The sequence below is a fragment of the Ranitomeya imitator genome, chromosome 10, assembly GCF_032444005.1.
Source record: "Ranitomeya imitator isolate aRanImi1 chromosome 10, aRanImi1.pri, whole genome shotgun sequence".
In the NCBI taxonomy this organism is placed as follows: Eukaryota; Metazoa; Chordata; class Amphibia; order Anura; family Dendrobatidae; genus Ranitomeya; species Ranitomeya imitator.
Window position 1 is genome coordinate 47,509,081 of NC_091291.1, and position 21,442 is coordinate 47,530,522.

The window sequence follows — 21,442 nt, forward strand, 5'->3', positions numbered from 1 at the left end:
AGGGCCACGGACCGGGTCAGCCACCTTGACATCCCGCCAAGAACCGAAGGACCCGGTACCGAGTACCCCACTGCCCTATGGGGACGATCCACACTGATGACACAGTTTTTCACTTTCATGTTTACACCCGGATGCGTGAATGAGGCCTTAGACAGTGTTTTAGCGAAGCAGCACTAATCAGCCAGATGGCCACCATAAAATTTATTGCCCCTTTTTTGCAACATACAGCCGATGAAATAAGTATTGAACATGTCAAAAATTTTCTAAGTAAATATATTTCTAAATGTGCATATCGGTAACAACTGATATAATCCACACATGCAAAGAAATGAAAAATCAGAAATCAAAGCATCAATATCCATACATTAAGTTACGTTTAATACTGAGAAATGACACAGGGAAAAGGTATTGGGCACGCTTGCTGAAATGTATTTAATACTTTGCATAAAAGCCTTTGTGTTGTGAATTCAGCTTTTGGGCTCCCTCCGGAGGTTGTAGAGGGTAATGCAGTTGTGCCTGGACTGCAGGAGTGGACAGGTGTATCTACTAATTGAAAAACTGACTGGGGTATATAGCTTTGCTGGATCCTTTAGTCAGTGCCAGTTGTCCATTGTTCTTGAAGGATTCACTTCCCTGCTGGTCTCTCCAGTTTGCTGTGTTTTTCTACAAAGATAAGTCCTGGCTTTGTTTTTGCTGTCCACCTGCAGTGGACCTTATAGTTCTGTGCATTTTCATGTTTTTTTCTTGTCCAGCTTGGTCTGTGAAGGATTTTTTGCAGCCTAGCTATTTCTCTGGAGGTGCAGATATACCCCCCATGTCTTTAGTCAGATGTGATGATCCGTATTTTCTGCGGTGGATATTTTCTAGTGTTTTTATACTGACCGCATAGTGCTCTGTTCTATTCTTTCTTTTTAGCTAGTATGGCCTCCTATGCTAAAATCTGATTTCATATCTGCGTATGTTATTTCCCTCTCCTCTCACAGTCAATATTTGTGGGGGGCTATCTATCCTTTGGGGATTTTCTCTGAGGCAAGATAGGTTTCCTGTTTCTGTCTTTAGGGGTAGTTAGATCTTAGGCTGTGCCGAGGGGTCTAGGGAGTGTTAGGTACCCCCCACGGCTACTTTTAGTTGCGCTGCTAGGTTCAGGGTTTGCGGTCAGTACAGGGACCACCTTCTCCAGAGTACATCTCATGCTGCTCCTAGGCCACCAGATCATAACACCTTTGCTGGTGATGACAGCTTCAAGACGCCTCCTCTATGGAGAAACTAGTCACAGGCATTGCTCAGGTGTGATTTTGGCCCATTCTTCCACACAAACACTCGTCACATCCTGAAGGTCCTGTGTGTTTAGCTCCTTCTATAAATTTTCTATTGGATTCAGGTCCGGTGATTAGCTGGGCAATTGTAACAGCTTTATTTTCTTTCTCTGAAATCAATTGAGAGTTTACGTGGCTGTGTGTTTAGGATTATTGTCTTGCTGAAATGTACACCCTCTTTTCATGTTCACTTTCCTGGTAAATGACAGATTTTTATCAAGAATGTCTCTGTACATTTGTCCATTCATCCTTGCTTTGAATCATATGAAGATGCCAGTGCGGGATGAAAAACAGCCCAACAGCATGATGTTCCCACCTCCAAACTTCACTGTTGGTATGTTGTTTTGGGGGTGATATGCAGTGCCTTTTGGTCTCCAAACATGGTATCTAAAGAGTTCAATTCTGGTCTCATCTGACCAGACTATATTCTCCCAGTATTATCTATATGTTACTGAGCAAACTTTAAACTCGCTTAAACTTGCTTTTTGTTCAGCAAAGGAGTCTTTCGCTGTGAGCGTGCATACAGGACATGGAGGTTGAGTGCATTACTTACAGTTTTCTTTGAAAAAATTGTTCCTGTTGATTCCAGGCCTTTCTGTAGCTCTGCACTGGTCATTCTTGGTTCTTGGACAACTCTTCTGATAATGATTTTCTCTCCTCTGTCTAAAATCTTGAGGGCAGCAGCTGCCGTGGCCTGTTTATGGTGAAATTATGTTCTTTTCACTTCCGGACTGCTCACTGGAAACTTAAGTAGTTTACAAATTCTTCTGTAATCAATGCCATCAATATGTTGCTGACATCTAGTGGGAATTTTATGTCAATTGCACCTTTAGAAATATATAGAAAATTACTGAAGTGTTCAATATGCATTTCACCCTGTGTATATGTTTATTATTCATAGTATCTGTGACCTAACTTCCCTGGAATGTTCTAAACTCTTCAAAATAACAAATATATACAAAGGCATTCACTTCTTATTCTGATTGTTGATTGTGTCAAAGGGATCAAGAGAGAAAATGTTCTTTCAGGCAGAGTGGGTCATGCATTATGGTTGTACCTACATACTTTCTCTTCTTGCAATATCCACTCCCATCCCTTGGTTGGACATACAGTACAGACCAAACGTTTGGACACACCTTCTTATTTAAAGATTTTTCTGTATGTTCATGACTATGAAAATTGTACATTCACACTGAAGGCATCAAAACTATGAATTAACACATGTGGAATTATATACTTAACAAAAAAGTGTGAAACAACTGAAAATACAGTATGTCTCATATTCTAGGTTCTTCAAAGTAGCCACTTTTTGCTTTGATGACTTCTTTGCACACTCTTGGCATTCTCTTGATGAGCTTCAAGAGTTAGACACTGGGAATGGTCTTCCAACAATCTTGAAGGAGTTCCCAGAGATGCTTAGCACTTGTTGGCCCTTTTGCCTTCACTCTGCTGTCCAGCTCACCCCAAACCATCTCGATTGGGTTCAGGTCTGGTGACTGTGGAGGCCAGGTCATCTGGTGTAGCACCCCATCACTCTCCTTCTTGGTCAAATAGCCCTTACACAGCCTGGAGGTTTGTTTGGGGTAATTGTCCTGTTGAAAAATAAATGATGGTCCAACTAAATGCAAACCGGATGGAACAGCATGCCACTGCAAGATGCTGTGGTAGCCATGCTGGTTCAGTATGCCTTCAATTTTGAATAAATCCCCAACAGTGTCACCAGCAAAGCACCCCCACACCTCCTCCTCCTCCTCCATGCTTCACAGTGGGAACCAGGCATGTAGAGTCCATCCGTTCACCTTTTCTGCGTCGCACAAAGACACGGTGGTTGGAACCAAAGATCTCAAATTTGGACTCATCAGACCAAAGCACAGATTTCCACTGGTCTAATGTCCATTCCTTGTGTTCTTTAGCCCAAACAAGTTTCTTCTGCTTGTCCTTAGCAGTGGTTTCCTAGCAGCTATTTTACCATGAAGGCCTGCTGCACAAAGTCTCCTTTTAACAGTTGTTGTAGAGATGTGTCTGCTGCTAGAACTCTGTGTGGCATTGACCTGGTCTCTAATCTGAGCTGCTGTTAACCTGCGATTTCTGAGGCTGGTGACTCGGATAAACTTATCCTCAGAAGCAGAGGTGACTCTTGGTCTTCCTTTCCTGGGGTGGTCCTCATGTGAGCCAGTTTCTTTGTATCGTTTGATTTTTTTTGCAACTGCACTTGGGGACACTTTCAAAGTTTTCCAAATTTTTCGGACTGACTGACCTTTATTTCTTAAAGTAATGATGGCCACTTGTTTTTCTTTAATTAGCTGCTTTTTTTTCTTGCCATAATACAAATGCTAACAGTCTATTCAGTAGAACTATCAGCTGCGTATCCACCAGACTTCTGCACAACACAACTGATGGTCCCAACCCCAATTATAAGGCAAGAAATCCCACTTATTAAACCTGACAGGGCACACCTGTGAAGTGAAAACCATTTCCGGTGACTACCTCTTGAAGCTCATCAGGAGAATGCCAAGAGTGTGCAAAGCAGTCATCAAAGCAAAAGGTGGCTATTTTGAAGAAACCAAGAATATAAGACATAATTTCAGTTTTTTCACACTTTTTGTTAAATATATAATTCCACATGTGTTAATTCATAGTTTTGATGCCTTCAGAGTGAATTTACAATTTTCATAGCCATGAAAATACAGAAAAATCATTAAATGATAAGGTGTGTCCAAACTTTTAGTCTGTACTGTATACAACTATGTAACTGACATTCAGATGCTGTTCACAGACTATCATGGATGCTAAATGCGCCATCATCCACCAGTACTACATTTGCACAAGGTTCCTGTAGAACATTGACATAGAGAACATCTGCAATATAAAAGGTTCAGAGAGATCAGTGACATTCAAAACTACAGAAATAAATAAATCCACTGCAGTTATGGTAGGTCTAAAGTAAAATTTTTGTGAAAGAAAATTAAATGTTTAATTTTTCTTTCCACATTCCAAAAATTCCTGTGAAGCACCTGAAGGGTTTAATACATTTCTTGAATGTGGTTTTTAAATTTTTTTGCCAAATATCCATTTTTTCACAAATAAATGCAAGTCATATCGAAGACATTTTACCGCTATCACAAAGTACGAGTACAATATGTCAGGAAAAAAACAATGTCAGAATCACCGGGATCCATTGAAGCGTTCCAGAGTTATGACCTCATAAAGGGACAGTGGTCAGAATTGTAAAAATTGGCCCGGTCATTAAGGTGAAAACAGGCATCGTCTCAAAGGGGTTAAAAAGAAAATGCAGCATGGGATGAATTATATTTACAAAAGGAACAACCCTTTAAAGTAAAAAAAGCACCTTTTTAAGTAATATCATAAAGTTGTATTAGTTGTATTATATTCTTGTCTGCATCAATATACATTTATTGCTGCAATATTATAGTGAGCAAGACAGAATTTAGACTAAGTTGCCCAGTTTAATGCTAGATGATAATTAGTGCTCAAAATATCTCTATTCAGTATATAAAATTTGCAGAGTGGTGACATCCGAGCTTCAATAAAATAAATTCATCTGTATATGGCATCAGACAAGCCACGTAGAACCATTTGCTTTCCTTCATCTGATGACTGATAATTTAATAACACCATGCTTAAATCTAGTTTGAGGCAGCAGATCTGAAACGTTCAGACGACAGTTTACATTTTTTTGAAATGTTTATTCTTGCAATTCCGTCTATTGTGTCCTAATGATTTCCTGTATTATTTATACCTAGAAAGTAGGAAAACCAAGACAGGAAGGTTTACTCTAAAGGATAACAACACAGCACCAATTCAGAATACATTTACATAGCTGTCTATTCGCAATATCTGAATAACATATACAGTATTGTGCAAAACTTTTAGGCAGGTGAGAATAAAAAGCTGCAGGAAGAAGGACAAATAGAAGTGTTAATAGTTTATTTTTATATATTAACAACATGCGAAGTGGCTTCTCTTCCGCTCTGCTCTGTTGATGGGGCGTGACTGCTGATGTCATGCTGATTGACAGCCGAACTCTCTATAGCCTAACTGGTTGGAGCTGGCTGTCAATCAGCATGATGTCAGCAGTCACACCATGTGGACAAAGCAAGCTGTTCTGATGACATGAGCAGCTGAATCACCAGCAGGAGCAGTTGTGGCCTCTCTAAGCCGGAGCCGGGTACAACAGGCAGGTAGCTAGTGTTTAGAACCATAGTAATAATAAAATAGTATTGGAAAACCCCTTTAAAGGGGATATCCGGGACTTTAAAAAAGGCATCTAGTTGCTAACAGAGGCAACTGCCTGCGTATTGTACCCGGCACTGATCATTGACCGCGCCTGCCAGAAATTCAGCTGCTCCCTGTCAACAGAGCAGCAGTTTCTCTTCCTATTGACAGGGCGGGACTGCAGGTGCTGAGGGGATGAGAGGGTGCACTACTAATCAAGCATGAATATACAAGGACTAGATTGCGGCCCGATTCTAACGCATCGGGTATTCTAGAATATGCATGTCCCTGTAATATATGGACAATGATGATTCCAGAATTCGCGGCAGACTGTGCCCGTCGCTGATTGGTCGAAGCAACCTTTATGACATCGTCGCCATGGCAACCATTATGACATCATCGTCGCTGTGCCCGTTGCTGATTGGTCGAGGCCTGGCGGCCTCGACCAATCAGAGACGCAGGATGTCTACGTCCTTTATGACATCATCGTCGCTGTGCCCGTTGCTGATTGGTCGAGGCCTGGCGGCCTCGACCAATCAGAGAGCCGGGATTTCCAGGACAGACAGACAGACAGACAGACAGAAAGACAGACAGACAGACGGAAAAACCCTTAGACAATTATATATATAGATGGGGTGCTACATAGCGCAGAAAGCAAAGCAAGTGAAAATTGGGAAGAGAAAGACACTACATAAGGATGTGCACACCCCAAAATATTGTAATATGCAAAGGTTTACTGAACAACAAGGACAATATTAAAAACACTTAAAATTTAATCAGTAGTGCAAGATACTGTGATTATCCAGACTGGGCTTAGGGTCTTGTCTCTCTTCTCCCAGTCTAGTCATGTCAGGGGTTAACTTTCTCTGCCTCGTTCCAGTGTCGGGCCTGCTATTTTGCTGCACTGCATTCTGCAGGCAGTGTCAGTTATATTACCTGCCTACGGCATGCGTAGCTGGCTCTGGTGAAACCCTGATTTGTCCCGCTGTGTTTAGCTGACTTTGGCCGTGTCTGTTCGCACCTCTCTTCCTGCCCCTTACTCTGTTTGCCCCTGTGTGTTTGGATTCTCTGGTACCCAACTCTGCTTGGGCTCTGACCTGCTTCTGTCTCTCCTTTCTGATACTTCTGATATAGACCGGTACTGACCTTCTGGCGCTCCTTTGACTCTGTGTTTGGAATTTCCCTTTATTATAAGCTACTCTCTGGTATCTACCCGGGTTGTCTGACCATTCTGCTGCCACCTGGTGGTAGCCTCGCTACAGTTCTGCCGGTCTGTTCTAAGCAGGATTTTTGCCCTCTCTCCACTCTGCTGCCATCTAGTAGAGTCTGCACTTATCTGCGGACTGCAGAATGATACATCCCAAGCAACAATTTGCCCATCTAAACATACAGCAGATATTAAAGACCACAGTTAGAGGATTAATATCCCCAGTGCTTAATTATTCCAGCAATAGTTAAAGTGCACAAATATACAGAGAGGGGTCCATTGTGAACCCACCAGGTATAAGATAGAGAATAATAATGTCAACGGTGCCACTCCTAAAATAAATACACACTGGTCCTTGCTCTGTGAGATCATAAATTGTCATAAGGTTCTAGTGAACCGATAGGCCCATGAAACCCAGTATCTAATAGTACCTGACTGTATGCAATGCATAATGACCACGAGATCATACATAAATAACTAAGGTAGGGAAGATTGCAAAAGCGGTACAATTAGTCATGATGGTGGCAAGATACTAAGTAGATGAGAGACAACAATAATGATCATAGAGGCTCAGGTAATGATCAAGTAAAGGGGTGAGGTAGGAAGATCGGAGTATAGCTAGTGGCACCTATATCAGACAACTACTGGTGCTATGATGATTGACAGCCGGCTTCCCCCAGTTAGGCAGCAGAATCCGGCTGTCAATCAGCATGACACCACTAGTTCCACCCTGTCAACAGGAAGAGAAACTGCTGCTCTGTTGACAGAGAGCAGCTGAATCTCCGGCAGGAGCAGTCAGTTACCGCTGCTGGGTACAACAGGCAGGTAGTTGGCTCTCTTAACAGCTACATGCCTTTTTTTAAGTATTGGATATCCTCTTTAATGACATGGGCTATATGTTTGGGGTCACTTGAACTATGGATATACAGCATTCCTGTAAAGAATGAGTGCTCAAGAACGCTTCCACTTCTGTAAAAATTTGAAAATAAAGGTACTTTGTCCTCCAACGCGAGAAAAATAATTCCGATTTTATCTTGAAGCAGTCCAAAGAATATAATGGTAATGTTTCGGCCCAATACATGGACCTTCATCAAATATGGATTGCTATGGGGTACAGAGAAACCATGGTGATGCAACCACTAAGGAAGAGCGTGCGTTGTCGCTGTGTGTGGTGCTGTAAAGTCCTAGATGCCTCATTTATATACAAGATTAAAAAATAGACATATATAAAACACCTAAAACAATTACAAAGCGTAAGAAAAAGTGAAAAGGGTGGCAAAGAAATGAAAAAAAAAGTAAATTGTAAAATAAATTTTATTACATATACCGTAAGTAACAAAAAAAGTGCACGTGCATAGAGTAGATATGGCCGTCACAACTTGGACATTTTATTCAACAGGATATTTAATTAAAACGATAAAAAGGCGGTCATTAAGTGGTTAAACACTATAAGATCTGTGATCTTCAGATAGTGATTTGCAATTACCGTGCCCTGAACCCAATAGCTCTATTTCAAACCCCATATGTGTTTCCTTTTAGACAGGAAACAGATAAATGAAATGAGTCAATTTCTAACTATAAACTGGTAACTTAAAAAAAAGTGAAATGAATTATATGGAAAAGAGCTGACTTTGTAAATGACCAAACCCAGCGTTGGTTGCTGTAGTTACCCATAATAAAAACGTCTTGAACGTTGCACAGTGTTCCCTATTCTGGTCTCGGTCTCCTTAGCTACAGTTTATTTCTGCACAAATAAACCAGTTTCCCCTACAATCAGTAGGGCAGCACAGTGCAGCCCTCACTATACAATTAATCACCTAGTGTAGAAAGCCAGATGCTATCATTCTACAGGGATTTCCTAAATGTTAAGCTATAAAAAGAAAGGAATGGAGTTCCCTCCTGGTGAATGATATGGCACCAATTCCCTCTTACTACATAAGCAGCATCTGTATTCGCTTCTGCTGTATGGAAACAAGCCTGACGAATCATGGCAAGTTCTCATCCACTGTCCCACTATTTGTGTACCACCAGTATATTCATCAGTGTCACAAAAACACTCGCAATGAGCAAGTGTGGAAAAACAATTAACGTCATTAAGTTTATGCCCTCATGCCCATTAAATGAAAGTCATCCAATTCAATTAGGCAGGATTGGCCGGCCTTCCAATATGCAAGGGGCCTCCAAAATGTCCACCGATAAATTATCTCAGGAGACATAAGGATCGGGCAACTGGAAAGACAATCCCGACCAAAGGGGTAACCCTCAACCAGGTGTTATGTCATCTCTGGTTTGTCAAGAGGAGACCAAGATTCACAGGAACACAGTCCATAGTCACACGTTCAGTATTTGGTAAGTATGTTACCTCAGTATTTGTAAGACAAAACCAGGGGTGGGTAATAAATACGGAAGTGGTGACGTGTTTCTATTATACCTTTCCTCTGATTGTTCCACTCCTGGTTTTGCCTTACAAATACCGATAGAAAATACTGACCAAATACTGAATGTGTGAACCTTGGCCTAAGTTTCAGAATGGGAGTTGTTGAGGATCACTGGTGGTGAGGATGCTTTTATCAGCACGATAACACATTTAGAGGGGTATTCTCAAGTTTAAAATCTATCGATGAGACAGAGGACCACTTCCCAAATGATGGAGACTCCGACTGTTGGGACCCCAGCAATTCCAAGAACTGGAGCTCTAATGTGAATGGAGAAGTAGTCAATCATGCACACTGCTACTGTATTCGGAAAGTCGACAGCTGCACCAAGACACAACTAAGGGGGCATAGCAATGAACAACGCTCATGGCCATGAGTGCACCAAAGCCCCTCATTTGCCTATAGATTAAAAGATATTTTTACAAGCACCTTACCAGTCACAGCTACAGTACTAGTTTGAGTTTTATAGGGGTAAAGTCCCTTATATCACTGTATAGTTAGTCTAAAAGGCATTTTTGGGGTGACAGACAACCTTTGAGTTTTCAAAGTAGAACCATAACATAGTAACATACTTAGCAAGGCCGAAAAAAGACATTTGTCCATCCAGTTCAGCCTCTATTCCGTCAGAATAAATCCACAGATCTACGTCCTTTTAACCCCTTCATGACCCAGCCTATTTTGACCTTAAAGACCTTGCCGTTTTTTGCAATTCTGACCAGTGTCCCTTTATGAGGTAATAACTCAGGAACGCTTCAACGTATCCTAGCGGTTCTGAGATTGTTTTTTCGTGACATATTGGGCTTCATGTTAGTGGTAAATTTAGGTCAATAAATTCTGCGTTTATTTGTGATAAAAACGGAAATTTGGCGAAAATTTTGAAAATTTCGCAATTTTCACATTTTGAATTTTTATTGTTAAACCAGAGAGATATGTGACACAAAATAGTTAATAAATAACATTTCCCACATGTTTACTTTACATCAGCACAATTTTGGAAACAAAATTTTTTTTTGTTAGGAAGTTATAAGGGTTAAAATTTGACCAGCGATTTGTCATTTTTACAACGAAATTTACAAAACCATTTTTTTTAGGGACCACCTCACATTTGAAGTCAGTTTGAGGGGTCTATATGGCTGAAAATACCCAAAAGTGACACCATTCTAAAAACTGCACCCCTCAAGGTACTCAAAACCACATTCAAGAAGTTTATTAACCCTTCAGGTGCTTCACAGCAGCAGAAGCAACATGGAAGGAAAAAATGAACATTTAACTTTTTAGTCACAAAAATTATCTTTTAGCAACAATTTTTTTATTTTCCCAATGGTAAAAGGAGAAACTGAACCACGAAAGTTGTTGTCCAATTTGTCCTGAGTACGCTGATACCTCATATGTGGGGGTAAACCACTGTTTGGGCGCACGGCAGGGCTTGGAAGGGAAGGAGCGCCATTTGACTTTTTGAATCAAAAATTGGCTCCACTCTTTAGCGGACACCATGTCACGTTTGGAGAGCCCCCGTGTGCCTAAAAATTGGAGCTCCCCCACAAGTGACCCCATTTTGGAAACTAGACGCCCCAAGGAACTTATCTAGATGCATAGTGAGCACTTTGAACCCCCAGGTGCTTCACAAATTGATCCGTAAAAATGAAAAAGTACTTTTTTTTCACAAAAAAATTTTTTTAGCCTCAATTTTTTCATTTTCACATGGGCATCAGGATAAAATGGATCCTAAAATGTGTTGGGCAATTTCTCCTGAGTACACCAATACCTCACATGTGGGGGTAAACCACTGTTTGGGCACATGGTAAGGCTCGGAAGGGAAGGAGCGCCATTTGACTTTTTGAATGAAAAATTATTTCCATCGTTAGCGGACACCATGTCGCGTTTGGATAGCTCCTGTGTGCCTAAACATTGGCGCTCCCCCACAAGTGACCCCATTTTGGAAACTAGACCCCCCAAGGAACTTATTTAGATGCCTAGTGAGCACTTTAAACCCTCAGGTGCTTCACAAATTGATCTGTAAAAATGAAAAAGTACTTTTTTTTCACAAAAAAATTCTTTTCGCCTCAATTTTTTCATTTTCACATGGGCAGTAGGATAAAATGGATCATAAAATTTGTTGGGCAATTTCTCCCGAGTACGCCGATACCTCATATGTGGGGGTAAACCACTGTTTGGGCACACGGCAGGGCTCGGAAGGGAAGGCGCGCCATTTGACTTTTTGAATGGAAAATTAGCTCCAATTGTTAGCGGACACCATGTCGCGTTTGGAGAGCCCCTGTGTGCCTAAACATTGGAGCTCCCCCACAAGTGACCCCATTTTGGAAACTAGACCCCCCAAGGAACTTATCTAGATGCATATTGAGCACTTTAAACCCCCAGGTGCTTCACAGAATTTTATAACGCAGAGCCATGAAAATAAAAAATAATTTTTCTTTCCTCAAAAATGATTTTTTAGCCTGGAATTTCCTATTTTGCCAAGGATAATGGGAGAAATTGGACCCCAAATATTGTTGTCCAGTTTGTCCTGAGTACGCTGATACCCCATATGTGGGGGTAAACCACTGTTTGGGCGCACGGCAGGGCTCGGAAGGGATGGCACGCCATTTGGCTTTTTAAATGGAAAATTAGCTCCAATCATTAGCGGACACCATGTCACGTTTGGAGAGCCCCTGTGTGCTTAAACATTGGAGATCCCCCAGAAATGACACCATTTTGGAAACTAGACCCCCAAAGGAACTAATCTAGATGTGTGGTGAGGACTTTGAACCCCCAAGTGCTTCACAGAAGTTTATAACGCAGAGCCATGAAAATAAAAATAAAAAATTATTTTCTCAAAAATGATCTTTTAGCCTGCAATTTTTTATTTTCCCAAGGGTAACAGGAGAAATTTGACCCCAAAAGTTGTTGTCCAGTTTCTCCTGAGTACGCTGATACCCCATATGTGGGGGTAAATCACTGTTTGGGCACATGCCGGGGCTCGGAAGTGAAGTAGTGACGTTTTGAAATGCAGACTTTGATGGAATGCTCTGTGGGCGTCACGTTGCGTTTGCAGAGCCCCTGATGTGGCTTAACAGTAGAAACCCCCCACAAGTGACCCCATTTTGGAAACTAGACCCCCAAAGGAACTTATCTAGATGTGTGGTGAGCACTTTGAACCCCCAAGTGCTTCATAGAAGTTTATAATGCAGAGCCGTGAAAATAATAAATACGTTTTCTTTCCTCAAAAATAATTATTTAGCCCAGAATTTTTTATTTTCCCAAGGGTTACAGAAGAAATTGGACCCCAAAAGTTGTTGTCCAGTTTCTCCTGAGTACGCTGATACCCCATATGTGGGGGTAAACCACTGTTTGGGCACATGCCGAGGCTCGGAAGTGAAGTAGTGACGTTTTGAAATGCAGACTTTGATGGAATGCTCTGCGGGCGTCACGTTGCGTTTGCAGAGCCCCTGATGTGCCTAAACAGTAGAAACCCCCCACAAGTGACCCCATTTTGGAAACTAGACCCCGAAAGGAACTTATCTAGATGTGTGGTGAGCACTTTGAACCCCCAAGTGCTTCATAGAAGTTTATAATGCAGAGCCGTGAAAATAATAAATACGTTTTCTTTCCTCAAAAATAATTATTTAGCCCAGAATTTTTTATTTTCCTAAGGGTTACAGGAGAAATTGGACCCCAAAAGTTGTTGTCCAGTTTCTCCTGAGTACGCTGATACCCCATGAGTGGGGGTAAACCACTGTTTGGGCACACGTCGGGGCTCAGAAGGGAAGTAGTGACTTTTGAAATGCAGACTTTGATGGAATGGTCTGCGGGTGTCACGTTGCGTTTGCAGAGCCCCTGGTGTGCCTGAACAGTAGAAACCCCCACAAGTGACCCCATTTTAGAAACTAGACCCCCCAAGGAACTTATCTAGATATGTGGTGAGCACTTTGAACCCCCAAGTGCTTCACAGACGTTTACAACGCAGAGCCGTGAAAATAAAAAATCATTTTTCTTTCCTCAAAAATTATGTTTTAGCAAGCATTTTTTTAGATTCACAAGGGTAACAGGAGAAATTGGACCCCAGTAATTGTTGCGCAGTTTGTCCTGAGTATGCTGGTACCCCATATGTGGGGGTAAACCACTGTTTGGGCACACGTCAGGGCTCGGAAGTGAGGGAGCACCATTTGACTTTTTGAATACGAGATTGGCTGGAATCAATGGTGGCGCCATGTTGCGTTTGGAGACCCCTGATGTGCCTAAACAGTGGTAACACCTCAATTCTACCTCCAACACTAACCCCAACACACCCCTAACTCTAATCCCAACTGTAGCCATAACCCTAATCACAACCCTAACCCCAACACACCCCTAACCCTAACCACAACCCTAATTCCAACCCTAACCCTAAGGCTATGTGCCCACGTTGCGGATTCGTGTGAGATATTTCCGCACCATTTTTGAAAAATCCACGGGTAAAAGGCACTGCGTTTTACCTGCGGATTTTCCACGGATTTCCAGTGTTTTTTGTGCGGATTTCACCTGCGGATTCCTATTGAGGAACAGGTGTAAAACGCTGCGGAATCCGCACAAAGAATTGACATGCTGCGGAAAATACAACGCAGCGTTTCCGCGCGGTATTTTCCGCACCATGGGCACAGCGGATTTGGTTTTTCATATGTTTACATGGTACTGTAAGCCTGATGGAAAACTGCTGCGGATCCGCAGCGGCCAATCCGCTGCGGATCCGCAGCCAAATCCGCACCGTGTGCACATAGCCTAATTCTAAAGGTATGTGCACACGCTGCGGAAAACGCTGCGGATCCGCAGCAGTTTCCCATGAGTTTACAGTTCAATGTAAACCTACGGGAAACAAAAATCGCTGTACACATGCTGCGGAAAAACTGCACGGAAACGCAGCGGTTTACATTCCGCAGCATGTCACTTCTTTGTGCGGATTCCGCAGCTGTTTTACAACTGCTCCAATAGAAAATCGCAGTTGTAAAACCGCAGTGAAATGCGCAGAAAAAAACGCGGTAAATCCGCCATAAATCCGCAGCGGTTTAGCACTGCGGATTTATCAAATCCGCAGCGGAAAAATCCGCAGAGGAACAGAATACGTGTGCACATACCGAAACCCTAACCCTAGCCCTAACCCTACCCCTAGCCCTAACCCTAGCCCTAACTCTACCCCTAACCCTAACCCTACCCCTAACCCTAGCCCTACCCCTAACCCTAACCCTAGCCCTAACCCTAGCCCTACCCCTAACCCTAACCCTAGCCCTAACCCTACCCCTACCCCTACCCCTAACCCTAACCCTATTCTAGCATTAGTGGAAAAAAAAAATTTCTTTATTTTTTTATTGTCCCTACCTATGGGGGTGACAAAAGGGGGGGGTCATTTATTATTTTTTTTATTTTGATCACTGAGATAGATTATATCTCAGTGATCAAAATGCACTTTGGAACGAATCTGCCGGCCGGCAGATTCGGCGGGCGCACTGCGCATGCGCCCGCCATTTTGGAAGATGGCGGCGCCCAGGGAGAAGACAGACGGGACCCCGGCTGGATCGGTAAGTATGATGGGGTGGGGGGGACCACGGGGGGGGGGGGGGATCGGAGCACGGGGGGGGGAATCGGAGCACGGGAGGGGTGGAACGGAGAACGGGGGGCGTGGAACGGAGCACGGGGGGGGCTGGAACGGAGCACCCGGGGGGGTAAGGAGCACTAGGGGGGAGTGGATCGGAGTGCAGGGGGGGTGATCGGAGCACGGGGGGGTGATTGGAGCACGGGGGGAGCGGACAAGAGCACGGGGGGGAGCGGAGCACAGGACGGAGGGGAGCCGGAGCAGTGTACCGGCCAGATCGGGGGGCTGGGGGGGCGATCGGTGGGGTGGGGTGGGGGCACATTAGTATTTCCAGCCATGGCCGATGATATTTCATGGATTGTAATATTTCACCCGTTATAATAGGTGAAATATTACAAATCGCTCTGATTGGCAGTTTCACTTTCAACAGCCAATCAGAGCGATCGTAGCCACGAGGGGGTGAAGCCACCCCCCCTGGGCTAAACTACCACTCCCCCTGTCCCTGCAGATCGGGTGAAATGGGAGTTAACCCTTTCACCCGGCCTGCAGGGACGCGATCTTTCCATGACGCCACATAGGCGTCATGGGTCGGAATGGCACCGACTTTCATGACGCCTACGTGGCGTCATGGGTCGGGAAGGGGTTAAAGAACCTAATAACTGTAATATACAATACTTTTACGCTCCAGGAAAACATCCAGGCCTCTCTTGAACCCCTCAGCTGAGTTGACCATCACCACCTCCTCAGGCAAGAAATTCCAGATTCACACTGCCCTAATAGTAAAGAATCCTCTTCTATGTTGGTGGAAAAACCTTCTCTCCTCCAGACAAAGAGAATGCCCCCTTGTGCCCGTCACCTTCCTTGGTATAAACAGATCCTCAGAGAGATATTTGTATTGTCCCCTACATGGTTATTAGGTCACCCCTCAGTCGTCTCTTTTCTAGACTAAATAATCCAAATTTTGCTAATCTCCCTGGGTATTGTAGTTCCCTATCTCCTTTATTAATTTTGTTGCCCTCCTTTGTACTCGCTCTAGTTCCATTATATCCTTCCTGAGCACCGGTGCCCAAAACTACTCCATGTGCGGTCTAACCAGGGATTTGTACAGAGGCAGTATAATGCTCTCATCATGTGTACCCAGACCTCTTTTAATGCACCCCATTATCCTGTTTGCCTTGGCAGCCGCTGCCTGGCACTGGTAAGTTTATCATTAACTAGGATCCCCAAGTCCTTCTCCATGTCAGATTTACCCAGTGGCTTCCCGTTCAGTGTGTAATGGTGATATTGATTCCTTCTTCCCATGTGTATAACTTTACATTTATCATTGTTAAACCGCATCTGCCACTTTTCCGCCCAAGTTTCTAACTTATCCAGATCCATCTGTAGCAGAATACTATATTTTCTTGTATTGACTGCTTTACATAGTATTGTATCATCTGCAAATATTGATATTTTACTGTGTAAACCTTCTACCAGATCATTAATGAATATGTTGAAGAGAATAGGTCCCAACACCGACCCCTGCGGTACCCCACTGGTCACAGCGACCCAGTTAGAAAATATACCATTAATAACCACCCTCTGCTTTCTATCACTAAGACAGTTACCTATTTACACACATTTTCCACCCAGACCCAGAATTCTCATTTTATGTACCAACCTCTTGTGTGGCACGGTATCAAACGCTTTGGAAAAATCATGATATACAGTACCATGTCCAATGACTCACCTTGGTCCAGTCTATAGCTTAGCCCCTTCATAAAAGCTGATTAGATTGGGTTGACAGGAGTGATTCCTCATAAACCGGAAGCTCTTCCTGTGTTCAGCGGTCACGTGGTACCGCTCATTAAGGTAATGAATATGAACGCGCCTCCACCCCGATAGGCCTGGAGCGCATATTCATTACTTTATTGAGCGGTACCACGTGACCGCTGAACACAAGTACAAGCTGCCAGCACCAGAGAGATGATCAGAGAAGCAGGGACTTGCAGAGACCGTGCCAGGAGAAGGTGAGTATGACGGGGGAGCGTGAGCCATGAGATATTCACCTGTCCCCGTTCCACCGCTGCGCTGTCTTATGCATCCTCTGGCTGTGACATTCAGGTCAGAGGGCGCAACGACGTGTTTAGTGTGCGCCCTCTCCCTGAACAGTCACTGCAGAGACCCGGAAGACACAGTGGCGCACGGCGGTGGAACGGGGACAGGTGAATATCGCAAGTGCCGGGGCCTGAGCCAGCAGCGACACCAGCACCTGGCCCCCATAGCGCACCGATATTCCCGCCTGCTCAGGACACTGGCACCTTGCTCCCAGTGACGAGAGGTGAGTATGTCATTTTTTTTTTTACATTTTTTTAATCGCAGCAGCAGCATATGGGGCATATTATTTTATGAAGCATCTTATGGGGCCATCAACCTTTATGGAGCAGCATATGGGGCATAATATTCTATGAAGCACCTTATGGGGCCATCAACATATGTGCAGCATTATATGGGGCATATTATTCTATGGAGCATCTTATGGGGTCATCGACCTTTATGGAGTATTATATGAAGCATATTATTCTATGGAGCATCTTACGGGGCCATCATTAACCTTTTATGCAGCATTATATGGGGTATATTTTAATATGGAGCATCTTATGGGGCCAATATTAACCTTTGTGCAGCATTATATGGGGCATATTTTTGTACGGAGCATCTTATGGGCCCATCATGAACTTTATGGAGCATTATTTGGGGCGTATTTTGTATGGAGCATCTTATGGGGCCCATAATGAACTGTATGGAGCATTATATGGGGCTCTTGATTCAATATGGATATTAAAAAACACTTAATCTACTGATGTTTTATTTTTGATATTTACCAGTAGCTGCTGCATTTCCCATCCTAGGCTTATACTCGAGTCAATAAGTTTTCCCAGTTTTTTTGTGGCAAAATTAGGGGTCTCGGCTTATACTTGGGTCGGCTTATACTCGAGTATATATGGTAAGTATGGTGAAAGTGTGGAAAAATAAAGAGGTAAGATAGTTAATAGACAATGGTATCTCTCACCTCTGGTCACTTCTGGGAAATTTCTGGTATATTTGTAATGTGCACTTAAAAGCTGCACTTGACATTGCTGCACGCAGATACAGGAAAGTGCAGCGCCCCAGAGATCTGGTCGTTGCAGTATGACACTCTGCCACTAAGAGGAGTGATGGTACGTCTGATGGCACTGAAGGAATTCTCCTGACCAGGTATCACCAGCACACATTACACTTCACACTCCGGCCACTAGGGGGAGCAAAAGGCTTTATTTATTGGGCCCCTCCTCACACTGGTAAAACTAGGGGTTGGATAGAAAGTTAGTCAGAAGCTGACTGGGTTGGATTCAGGCAACATCCCGTGGCAGGGGGTGTGGCAGGGAGAAGACACAGGGGGGACCCTGTCAGGCGTGGGAACCTGGCAGGTGCCTAGTGAACAGAGCAGAACGTTACGGAACCGCGCCTGCATCTCCTTGCGGCGGTATCCTAAGAAAGAGACAAGAAAGGAAGGATATTGTGGAACAGTGTAAACGAGATCTAGCAAAAAGGAGTACCAGTAGGAATCGTGCCGTGAGACCGAGGCAACATCCTACTGAGGTGCGTAGCCGGTGGCCGGAACGCCGCAGAAGTAACTGACTCTAGGCCTTACTTCAAACTCCGCAGGACAGTTAATTATAGGTTGGCTGTCTACCTTAAATTTCCTAAGAAGACTTAGGGGGCAACATTGGGAGAGGGGCGTCTCTAGGGTCCCGGAAGACCTCCAAGCCTTCCCGTCATACGGGTGCGTCTTAGCCAAAACATACTGGGGGACGAGAAACTAGCAACATCTGGAACTAACGAGAGAGAGAGAGAGCTGTAAAGAACGAACGAAACGAGAACAGCAGTTGTGAGGACTATTCCGAATGCTCAGCAGGGTAGAACTACAACACACAGGCGCTAGTGGTGGGCAACGATTTCCATCTGTGAGGGAAACTCTGGAAGTGCCCATCAGACCGGCCTGTCTCTGATAGCCCTGTTAAACGTGCTCTGGATTGAGGATCCTGAAGTCTTCAGTAAAGAGGTAAAGAGACTGCAACCTTGTGTCCTCGTTATTGCCTGCACCTCACACATCACTATCCACCTTACTGGGAAGCCCTGGGGACATACTTCACCTGTGGGAAGGTATACCATCCAGCTGCAATTCCATCACCCCAGCGGACCCCGCAGCAGCGTCGGTCACCCTGACCGAACACCACAGGTGGCGTCACGAACCCCTGACAGACTATACCACCTTTATTGGACGCCCCTTAGCAGGGTCGCGGACCGGGTCTAGCCACCGTGACAGCCTCAGAACCGAACCAGAGAGGCCCGGTACCAAGAACGCGTGGCCCTGTGTCTTGGGGCGATCCAACTTGGCGTCACGAACAGGATCGTACTTAACCCTGAAGAATTGGGACATGTGTGCCTTGGAACTGTGATTGAAACGTGTTGGACTGCGATTTATTGCATGGACTGTGTGTTGCCATCTGCTGCAAGATTCCCGCCAAAACTGCCGCCATTGTAGCGCCACGAGGAGCGCAAGAGAAGAAGAAGGGCGTGGAAGTGGGCGTGAGTAAGCTGGAGAGCGCGAAAGATAATGGCCGCCCAGTCTAAGCATTGCTGTATCCTGAGGGCATGTCCGTCAGTGGCTGAGGTCCGCCTTCTCATTCTCCATGGAGGGTGGAGACAATGGAGACGGGACCGCCCTCGGAAAAGAGCCCGGGAAGAAGACCCAGAGGAGGAGACAAAGATGGCGACGTCCAGGCCACCGCATGGCGACAACCCGGCCAGGCAGAGACCTGCACCCCCTGCAGCGACCTCGGAGTCATCACCGCTGCAGAGACTTTCCATCGCGGAGCAGCCGGAGGGAAAACCCGGCGGATGGATGCCCGTCGGTGGGATGGCCATGGCCGAGGCCCGGCAGCTGGCGCGCTGCCTGAAGGCCCAAGCTCGTGTGAGTTCCTGATTGGGCCACCCGACAGAGATTCGCCTGTCGCCCATGTCTCCTCCTTTACCCGTCCCGGCCGCGGCGGACTCCCGAACCCGGCCAGGGGATCGTGTACCGCAGGGGTCGGATCTGAAGATCTTGACGGTGACGGAGCATCAGCGACGCCTGGTGGTGGCCCGGAGGAAGCAGCCTCGACCCGCGATCGTAGTCGACCTCACGGAGGAAGAGAAGGTCCGACCGTCACAGTGGGGAGTGGTGGTCTTCTATAACCCCAAGGAGGAGAGGGGGGTCATCCAGGAGATTGGAGAGCCCTTACAGGTCCGTGTTGATCGGAGCGAGGTGGAGCCGTGTTGTGGGACGGTCGAAGACCGCGACCTAAGACCTGGAGACGCGGTAACTTATACCCGATGGTCGAGGGGGACCGGCTGGACGGCCAGGGGCGTTCAGCGGTGCGCAGTCCTCCATGTCGCAGCTGGGACCCCGGATGATGAGGTCCCCGCTGCGGATCGCCGGGCTGACCAGGCCCCGCATGCAACTGTGGATCCCACCCGTGCTCAACGGAGAGGAGTGGTCTGCGAGGTAAGACCACAACCTTCACAGAACTAAACCTCGAAACCCTGAAAATGTACATAAGTTATTTAACTGTTTCTTGCTGCTGCTTAAAACCCGTCCAGGGTTAACTCCTAGGGATCCCTTTGTTTACCCGGGATCCCTCTTCTTTTTGTTTGTTCATCATTGTTTCCAAAGACTGCCAGATCATGGACAGTGAATGAATCCAAAACTGCTTTGTATATAGTTTGCACCTTCATAAAGGTGCTCCCTACTGGTTTTACAAGTGAAAGAAGACTTTGCGAAGATAATGCTTCTGGACATGACGCAGAAGGTCTTGCTTTCAGTGGACTTGCAGACAGAGAGAATCTGCACTACTTTCTAGAGACTTGGGTCCCTCTTAAAGGGAATGTTTACATGGTTGCCTTAATAAAAGTTGAAACGTTAATAATGTTGAAATTTAGAAAGTTTGATAATGTTGATAGAGACTGGGGACAGGAAAGCTTGAAAGTGAACCCATAGGGGTTAGAGAGAGAGAGTCCTCCTGAGAACTGTAGAAAGATGGTCGGCACAATGACAGTAGGCCAAGCCAAGGAGCTAGGTGGTCCTGCATTGGGGAAGTTAGAATGGAAAGAAAAGTTGAGTTATTTATATAGCATTTTATAGTAGGCCTTTAGTGGGTTCAGCGTATACGCCCTTAAAGGAAAAGTTAACTTATTGTTCAGAGTTTGCACTTGGTAGAATACCCAGCTGGGTACTGAGAATTATTTATAGTCAACATGTTATTTAAAAATATTTAATTTTGTTTGTAACGTTCAAGTGTCCTCACCTCCCATAAAGGGAAGCATTGTTCTATTTACTTGTTTTAGCATTTCAAAAATTTTGTATGTCTTTTGCTGCTATGTATTGTTGTTCTTCTTCCCAGTCCAGGAGTACTGGATTTAACCGGGGGGGAGTGCAGCGCCCCAGAGATCTGGTCGTTGCAGTATGACACTCTGCCACTAAGGGGAGTAGCGGTACGTCTGATGGTACTGAAGGAATTCTCCTGACCAGGTATCACCAGCACACATTACACTTCACACTCCGGCCACTAGGGGGAGCAAAAGGCTTTATTTATTGGGCCCCTCCTCACACTGGTAAAACTAG